The sequence below is a fragment of the Marmota marmota genome, unplaced genomic scaffold, assembly GCF_001458135.2.
Source record: "Marmota marmota marmota unplaced genomic scaffold, marMar, whole genome shotgun sequence".
Classification (NCBI taxonomy): Eukaryota; Metazoa; Chordata; class Mammalia; order Rodentia; family Sciuridae; genus Marmota; species Marmota marmota.
Window position 1 is genome coordinate 5,685,978 of NW_026000211.1, and position 10,487 is coordinate 5,696,464.

Below are 10,487 nucleotides of genomic sequence, written 5' to 3' on the forward strand. Positions count from 1 at the left end.
CAATATTATACTTCCTTAGAGTACTAGCTTCAAAGAAAAAGAATAATTGAATTTACCCTTGAAATCATTCTTCATATTCATAATATGTTAGATAGTAAGCACTCAAAAAATTATCTGAAGATAAATGCACTAAACAAACTGAATTAAACTTTATCTGCTGAGATTTGCACCTTATTTAGTGTTTTATGAGAAGAAAACACAGATTGACTAAAGAATTTTTTTCACATTATAACATCCTTTTGTATTCTGATTATGATTACATGGAGGCCATGTTTTTAAAATGTGCAATGGTTTCTTATCAGAATAAGAATGACACAAGATGCTTTCTGACTTATATAACCTTGAGTCTCAAAATGGGTCACTCAAGTAAATTAAAAAGTGAGAGGATTGGAATAGGTTAGCTCCCTCTCCTTCATCTTGTCTTGTGGAGCATAATAACATATTAGACTATTAGGGGCACCAGGTACAAAATACACACACAATAATCCATAATTTATCTATAATTTACCTACTGTGAAATCAGTGATTTGACATAATGCCTGACATTGTATACCCAAGGCTTAAGGGAAATCTTTGTGCAGTCAAACTCAACCTTACTCTCTCCCAGAGGGTAATTACAGCATTCAAAACCCATGCTGATTATTATGTTCATTTATGTCCATAAAAACATCTGCAAATCTTCCAGCCTCTTTCATCTTATACATGTAATAGCGCTCTTTCATTTAGAAATGAACAAAACTGGTAAAAATGTGTTAATTAAAGCGAATGAAAAATTTTATTTCCTATGATTTGAATGAATAAAGTGTTGGAAAATAACTGATCAAAATAAAGATGTCTCAATTTTAAAGTAAGATTCTTCTCTAATTTTACAGATAATTTTGATTTTCAAATAGAATCCTAACTAGACAACAACTAATTCTTATCGTGGTTTTCTAAATACACCTGTGATGATAATTTGTTCTATCACATCAGCACAGGTCACTTTCCATCTGATAGTTTGTGTGTTTGTCCTAAATTAGTGCTGAAAAGTTGTGCTTCCACTTTGTAAAAACATCTTTTAAACCATTGATTAAATGTATTCTGCATTGTTTTGCATTCTAATCTGAATAATATAAAGTCATGGTGGGGATTTTAATAATCATCATTAGAAAGTGACCTCTAGCACAAAATTGTACTTAAAACTACAGATGAGAAAACCTAAAGTAGAACAGCACTCTTCAGATGTGACCCACACTGGCAAGATAGAAATAACTCAATATTTTCTTCAGTCAGCACAATGTTTCATACTAGTCGGTATGTGTGGTTTTATTTTTTTTCATGCATGATGACAAAATGACTACAGTCTGAAAATATCTTCCGCTCGAAGCTGTGTTTCATTATAAACAACAATTTAGTAACTTCTCATTTTACTTTCTGCTTTTCTTATCAATTCAATACTCCGTATCACATGGTACAATTTACTTCAGACCCAGAACTCTTTGTAGGTTATTCATTTACACACAGAGCATCTATTTGCATTATTGTAATCTAGTTTTTGTCATTTGTTAGATCCATACTAAATAACCAGGTCATAAAAAGGGAATATGCATTATTAATAGAGACAGAAAAGGAATCCTTTCTTCATGATCATATTCTGTCTCCAATGGTTTGAATTAACAGAGTTTTTATTGTTGACTTGTTTTATTTATTTATTTATTTTCCTTTGAGTTAAAAAGTAATATGTCCTGAGACCACTCTGGCCCTTTCTATTCAGATGATTTATGCAAGTCAAGTAAACTCTTGAATTTTAAAACTAGGCTATAATATTATGTCTTACAGGATTTTTATGAAAATTAAGCAAGATAATATGAGAGCCTTGACCCAACATCTGTTAAACATCAGGCTCTATCAGTTCAGGAACTGGATCAATTTTGTCCACCTATCAACCCTAATGCTTATCATAATGCCTAGGACATTGCAGGCACTCAGTTACATGTTCTAAATGAATCAAAGAATGCACTAATAAAATCTGCTCCCTATGCTCCCTATTTTTTATATCTAATCTACGATTGTGGAAAAATACAAGATCAATGAGCTAAATCAATGAAAATCGTAGAAAAGTCATGATATAAAAATAGAGAGAACCATAATATCTATGTGGTTTAAAGCAATATTTCTTTGGAGGACATAATTTTCAGAGAAGTTTTGTCTTTACAGATTATGTTTATCTATTATGAAGAGTTGTGATTATCTTCCCTTGTTCGCATTTCTGTCTGTCTCAAGTTCTAGGTCATAGAGGGGATGATATAATTTTATTTTATTCATATGAAATTTGTACGTGTTGTCAAAATACTACTGCTAAGATGAGCTTCTCCACTGAGTTTAACTGATATGCAGTTACTGGATAATAGCAGCAATTAGACGCAAACCTAGTCTTAAATAAATACATGTCATTTAGAAAAGGGAAGTATAAAAACATAGAGACATGGAAATAGGAAGTAAATATATGTATTAAAAGCAACAATATGTCACCTAATATATGGTAAAAATAATTCTATCTTTCATGGTTGGAAAGTAACTATCTCACACATTGCTCTATTGAATATGCTTAAAAACATAACAGATGATAAAGGATCTTAAAAATATTTGTATGCACTCTCTAATCATTCTGAGAGTCTTTTATATGTCAAAGCAATTAATGAAAAAACACCTTTAAAAATATTTAGCAATATCCATGGCCATGAATTAAGATATTATTTATATCTAATCAAAGAAACCTGACAAGTTCTGCTTAATATTCTTTTGGATATAGAAACTCATATATTATGAATTTCTCCACCCACTATATCCTAGTAGCTCACACTTAGGGCACAAAAAGATTACCAGGAAATATTTGTAGAATAAAACCAACACATTTTAAAGAGATTCTCTGGAACAGATTATTTAGATGTATGTCTTATACAGAACCTTGCTGCAACTTGGGTATGTGGATGCTGTCATGCACTGAATGTTTATGTGGCTCCAAAATTCATATGTTGAAATACCAACCCCAACTGTAATCATAGGGAGTAGGGACATGGTAGATGATTAGGTCATGAGCTTCATGAATTAGTGTCCATGTAAAAATAACCCTAGAGAGTATTCTTGCTTCTTTGTTGGCAATGTGAGGACACAGCAAGACAACAACTACCTATGAACAGGAAAGGGAACCCCCCATCAAAAAGTAGACATACCAACTCTTTGATCTTAGAATTTCCAGGCTCCAGAAATGTAAGAAATAGATATTGGATGTGTAAGATCCCTGACTAATATATTTTTGTTGTAGCAACTCAAACTGACTAAGATGATGCTGCACCAAACAAGTTATTCCTATTTTGTATTAGATCACATAAAAAAAAACTAAGGCATATCTCTATTCCTACTCAATTATGATTGTCTCTTTAAAAAGAACATATTATTTAGTTAATTTCCCTATTTCTTTAAAAAGAACAGATTATTAAATTCATGTGCCCGTTTATTTATTAGGTTATTTTTTATTTGTGGTGGTGAATTTTTTGAGTTCTTTATATATTCTGGATATTAATCCTCTGTCCAAAAAGTAACTAGTAAAGCCTTTCTCCTGTAGTTTGTCTCTTCATATTTTTAAGTGTTTTCTTTTCTGTGCAGAAGATTTTTAATTTGATGCTATACCATTTATTAATTCTTGGTATTATTTCCTAAGTTTTAGAAGTTCTAATTAGGAAGTCATTGCCTACACTTATATGTTGGAGAGTTGACCATACATTTTCTTCCAGCAGTTGCAAAGTTTCTGGTCTAATTCCCAGCGCTTTGATTCACTTTGAGTTGACTTGTGCGTGGGTGAGAGACAGATATCTAGCACATTCTTTAATATGGGGGTCCAGTTTTCCCAATGCCATCTGTTTAAAAGCCTGTGTTGTGTGTAATGTACATTTTTGGCACCTTTATCAAGGATTAGATAATTGCATCTGTGTATGTGTATGTCTGTGTGCCTTATACTTTGTTCCATTAGTCCTTCTTTCTGTTTTTATGCCATGCTGTTATTGTTATTATAGCTCTGTAGTGCATTTTCTAGTTGGACATTGTGATGACCCCATGACTACTATTTTTTCCCCCTAGCTTACAACTGCTTTGGCTATTCTGGGTCTTCAATTCTTCCAAATGAATTTTAGGACTGTTTTTATATTTCTGTGAAGAATGTCATTGGTATTTTGATGAAGATTGCAATGAATCTGTAGATTGTTTTGTGAGTATGGCATTTTTAATATTATTAATTCTGCCTATCCATAAACATGAGAGGTCTTTTATTTTCTAATGTCTTCTTCAATTTCTTTCTTTGATGTTTTTAAAATTTTCATTGTAGAGATCTTTACCTTCTTGGTTAGATTTATTCCTGGGGATATTATTTTTTAAGACTACAGTGAATTGAACTGTTTTCCTGAATTCTTTTTCAGAAAATTCATTATTGGTGTATTTGTGTACTGCAACCTTGCTGAATTTATTTATTAGTTCTAGAAGTTTTCTGGTGGAACATTTTGGATCTTCTAAGTATAAGGACCAGATCATCTGCAAACAGTGATAATTTCACTTCTTCCTTTTCTATTTGTATCCCTTTTATTTCCTTCTCATTGCCTAAATTGCAGACACTTCTTAAAAGAACAAATATAAATGGCCAAAATATAATCAACATCGTTAGCAATTAGGAATGATCAACATCGTTTGCAATTAGGGAAATGCAAATCAAAGCTACACTGAGATTTCATCTCACACCAATTAGAATGGCAAAATCAAGAATACAAAAAACAATACATGTCAGAGAGGATGTGGGGAAAAAGGAACTCTTCTACACTGTTGGACAGATTGTAAATTTGTAGAACCACTATGGGAATCAGGGAGGTTCTGCAAAAGACTAGAAATAGAACCGCATGACCCAGCTATACCACTCCTCAGTATTTATCCTAAAGAATTAAAGTCAGCATATGATACTGATAAATGCATACCCATGTTTATGGCAGTACAATTCGCAATAACCAAATTTGGGAATAAGCCTAGGTGTCTGTCAATGGATGAATAAAGAAAATGTGGTACATCTAAACTATGGAGTTTTATTCAGTCATAAAGATTGAAATTATGTCATTTGATGGTAAATGGAATATAGTATCAAATATGGTGAATATCATACTAAGTGAAATAAGCCAAACTCAAAAATTGAGGGTCCTATGTTTTATTTTAATATGTGAAAGTTAGAAAGTAAAAAGGAAATGAAAAAGGGGATATCACATGAAACATAAAGAAGATCAATAGAATAGTGAAAGGGGAATAGGGGGAGGGAGAAGTGGAGGGAAAACGGAGATAATAAGGAATTAAATTGATCAAATGATTCTGTTACTCTGCATGTATTATGAATATGTAAAAATGTTATATATGATTATAATGCACCAATAGAAAGAAAAAAAGAAAAAAGAAGTAAATAATGCAAAAAAACAACTAATTAGGGCTTTTTTAAAACAGGATGATATTTAAAAATTAGTCATAGTTCTTTGAAGTTATTTTTTCTATGTCACAATTGAACTTCTTATTAAATCGTGTTTCTGAGCCAGGCGCATTAGCACTTGCCTGTAATCCCAGCTACTCAGGATGCTGAGGTAGGAACATGACAAGGTCAAGGGCACCCTGGATTACATAACAAACCCTTGTTTCAAAATAAAAGTAAAAAAGGCCTGGGAATATAGTTCAGTAATAGAGGGTCTGTGGGTCCAATCCCCAGTACTAGAAGAAAGAAAGAAAAAATCTAAAAATCATGTCTGTTGTTCATTTTCACCAAAATCAAATGAACTCCTTTTGTAAGAGATGGAACTGAGGCCCAGAGAGATTTCTTTCTTTGCTTTGCTTTCAATACCAATTTGCTTTTGTTGCTGAAGTGTACTGTTCACCTTCAAGAGCTGAGGAGGCAAGTTTTATGGACTCATGCACACTTTTATATATGGTGGCAACTGAGTAAATACAAGTAAAGATGTGACTAGAAATCCCACACCTTAGAAGATGACTTTAGTTTACAGAATCCGACTCTCTATAACTCTTACAACTCTTGGCTGTAAAAATTTATAGCATCAAGACCAATTTTCCATACTCGAGCACTGAGTCCTGCTTCAGGAAGCACATTTTTTATATCAGTATGAAAAATTATAACTAAAAGAATATATTATTCCACCAAGACATACTGGGTGTTTTTGCTCCATATCCAGCATTCTAGATTTCCTTTTTAAAATAATTTTTTTTATTTCTATTTGGAATTCATTTGGGTCTAAAATCACTTATGGTTAAGAACACTTTTTAGAGACTTGTAAGGTGGAGGAATTTTGATGATGCTGACATTGTATTCAACTTTTAAAACTCATTTTCTCTATAAATTATGTTCACCTAAGTCAAACATTCTGGTGGTGTTTGTGTTTGTAAAGATTTTGAAATGTAATGTCTACTTACATTGTGTATCCTGTAGTTGAACGTGTTCTGTTTGGTTTTGGAGCAAAGCAAAACATGTTCCTCCATACTGAGTATGAATGGCATTCTGAATTCATTTCCAAACACATATACGCAGTGGCAACTGTCAAGGAAAGATTCACAATAATATTACACTAAATGTGCAGATTCTCCCATATTAATTATAGGGCAAATATATGCAAAACATAATATATTTTTGAGTGGTAACAGAGATAGAAGATCTGTTTATATTTATCTTACATTTTTCAAAATTTGCCTTCTCTCTGGTGGTAATTTAATCTTTCAACAAACAAAGGTTGATAGTAGAAATGAAAATAAGTAGGGAAGTTGATGTCACCAGTCTCTATGGAACTGACAAAGATTTTCCCCTTTGCCAAACCCTAGTGAGGCTCCTCTGAATCTCCTTCTTGCCTAGGCCTCAATCTTGGTCTATGAAGCTGTGAACAAATTAACAATTTCTTATACCTCAAGGCTTGTCCTAAAGATGACACTAATGTCCCTTAAAGTACCTGCCTGAGAAAACAGGAGCTGCCAAGAGAATTTACTTTGTCCCAGCCCACACCCAAGGATAGGGTCTCTGTCTCCCAGTCTCTGTGGATGATAAAATCCTAACTTCAGTAATTATCAGCTCCTATACACAGGTGTACATTTACACTGATTAACACTGGAATATTTTGCATCCTTGATTCTATTGAGCCCATGCTCTTCCCCCAGGCATTCCCTCCTTCTCTCTTTAAAATTCCTAGCATCGGGGCTGGGGATGTGGCTCAAGCGGTAGCTCGCCTGGCATGCGTGCGGCCCGGGTTCCATCCTCAGCACCACATACAAACAAAGATGTTGTGTCCGCCCAAAACTAAAAAATAAATATTAAAAACTTCTCTATCTCTTAAAAAAAAATCCTAGCATCTTCTGTATAAATCAAAGTTGAGTTCATGCACAATGGAGTGTTCCCTACTGCAATAATTAGTACTTATTACATTATGTTCCTAACACTGACTACTGTCTCGTATTGTTTATCTTTGGCACAACATTTTCTTCCTAGAGGATCAAAGTGGGAGAAATGAGCCAAATAGCTAACCAGGAGGTTGTTTACCAGTACTGATTATATCTACTTGCCTCAAAACCATTGGTACCACTTATGCGCTTAACAGTTCCAGTCTTTGCAATCCATTTTACATAGCCCTGACTAACTCTGTCTTATTATTCAGAGAGGGCTTTTCAAAATATTGAGCTTCTCCTCATGTTTTGAAATGGAGTCTAGCTGGGGTTTTTTAGACTTTTCTAACTTGTAACAAAAAGATTATAGCCTAGTTATCTCACAGACTCATCTCCAGACACACACATACACACTCAGGCACACTCACAAAATAGTCCCCAAATCAAGATTACCAGTATTCCTAGCCTTCCTAACAGATTTGCAGTTACAGCTCATTGTAGTTTTAATTTGCATTTCCCTGATGATTAGAGATGCTGAGCATTTGTTCATATACTTGTTGGCCATTTGTATCTCTTCATTTAAGAGATGTCTGTTCAGATCCTCTGCCCATTTTGATATCAGGTAGTTTTCTTGCTATTGAGCTGTTTGAATTCTAGCCCCTTTTCACAAGTATGATTTGCAAATATTGTCTCCCAGTTTTCTTCCTTCTCTGTTCACGGTTTCCTTTGCCATGCAGAAACTCTTTAGTTCAGTGAAATCTCATTTGTCTGTTTTGATGTTGTTGCCTGTACCTTTGGAGTTTTATCTAAGAAATATTGCTCCTTCCTGGAGGTTTCCCCTGGCTTTCTTCTAATAACATTAGAGTTTCATGCGCTAGGCTTGTCTTTTATCTATTTGAGGTGATTTTTGTTTGTGCTTTGAGATAAGGGTCTAATTTCCTTCTTCTGCATGTGCATATCCATTTTCCAAACAGCATATGTGAAAGAGACTGTTCTTTCCCCATCATGTGTTCTTTGTTACCTTTGTCAAAAATAAATTGACTGTAAACGTGTGGGTTCAGTTCTGGGCTTTCTGTAGTGTTCCATTGGTTGTTGTGTTTGTTTTTATGCTAGTACCATGCCTGACTAGAGTTGGGGCTAGGAGAGAATCTTTGTTAATAAAATAAATAAGGCACTCTGACTCCAGAGTATCTATAAAATCTTTTCAGAATCTGCAGAAAAATTAAAGTTCTCATATTTTCATCAGAGAGCATAATTATTTTAATTTCTCAAAGGTAGTTTCCATTGTATTTGACCATACATTAAGTAAAGGAAGTTTAAGTAATCATATGTGTTTACTAATTCTAAAACTAATCAGATTGTATAATAAATCCATCAATATGGGCTGATCAGTACTAAATCAGAAGCACAACATTTCTAAAAATATGGTTCTGAGTAAAAGCAAATCTTATAGAATATTTATCTGATGTCATCAAGACCCATAACTGATGGGTTAATTAGAAAACTATGTGCATATGTAACCTAAGTATTTCATCTTAACCATAAATATGTAAATTTAAAGTTATGCAACATTTTTACACAAAGAGTCAAGACCTTTCCTTTTGACTTTTATGTTCTCTTATTTTGCTTATTCCAGGGAAATAGTAATCTATGATGTCTGGTATTTGTATGGAAGAAATTAAAGACATTAATTTTGATTATAAAACCTAGGTAAACACCACAGGAAGTTAAACTTCAAAGTTTTATTGCTCTCTGTAATCATTTTTCTTTTTTAAAAACACTTTTTAGAGTTTTGTTTTTCAAATTATCCTAGTTTTTTTTTTTTGTTTGGGGGCTTTAAAAGTAATACTTTTTCCTCATTTAAAAAAAAAGTATCAGTTAACACAGAAAAGCTTGAAGAAAATGGTATTTATCACCTAAAATGCAGTGATGATCTATATCAGCTGATAGTAGTTCCCATGCTTTACCAATCAAGTTTTACCATCGGAAGAGGGTCTGCTCTCACCAGCTGCAAGTGATCATCCCTGGAAAAGGCTATGACTGGTCTTTTTTGCATCTGATGCCAACATACAGACAGTCAATTATACTGGAAAGTAAAGACTGCCATGAGTGGCTCAATTTTTCATGGGGGAACAATTCTGAGGCTGATCTCCATTGTTTAATGTTCATGAAAACAAAAAGTCACATTCAGATCATGAAAGCAGATGGGACATGGGTTTAGCAAAAATGAATAGGATGCTAATTTTATGTATACCCACAATGAAATGACTGATTTGTAGAAATAATGAAAGAAGGCATCTTGACAAAGGTAATGCTTGAGTCAGACCTAACAGTAGTTAGAAAATTTTAGAGGTTTTAATTTTTTTATTTTTGTAAATGCATGTACTATCTATATAGTACATGTATTTATCTATAGTACATATCATTTACTATATCTATATAGTACTATATAGTACAAAGATTTAAATTTGCTATGTCACAGAATGGGTTTGGGCTTATTAAATAACAAGTTGTAGAATTTGGGGAGAAGAGCTCTGTATATGTGACATAGAGTAAAAGGAAATAAGATTGAGATAATGAATTAAAACAAGATCAAATTTGTAAAGATCTAGCATATGTTGATGATTTCTCCCCTCATACAAAGCCTTCCTTAAGAATTTGGACTTAGGAATAATTTGAGATCTGTAAGATTGACATGATAGAATATACAAAATAGTTTCTTTTTTTTTTTAATTTTTTATTGTTGGCTGTTCAAAACATTACATAATTCTTGATATATCATATTTCACACTTTGATTCAAGTGGGTTATGAGCTCCCATTTTTTTACCCCATATACAGATTGCAGAATCACATCAGTTACACATCCATTGATTTACATATTGCCATACTAGTGTCTGTTGTGTTCTGCTGCCTTTCCTATCCTCTACTATCCCCCCTCCCCTCCCCTCCCCTCGCCTCTTCTCTCTCTGCCCCCTCTACTGACATTCATTTGTCCCCCTTGTATTATTTTTCCCTTTCCCCTCACTTCCTCTTGTATGTACTTTTGTATAAC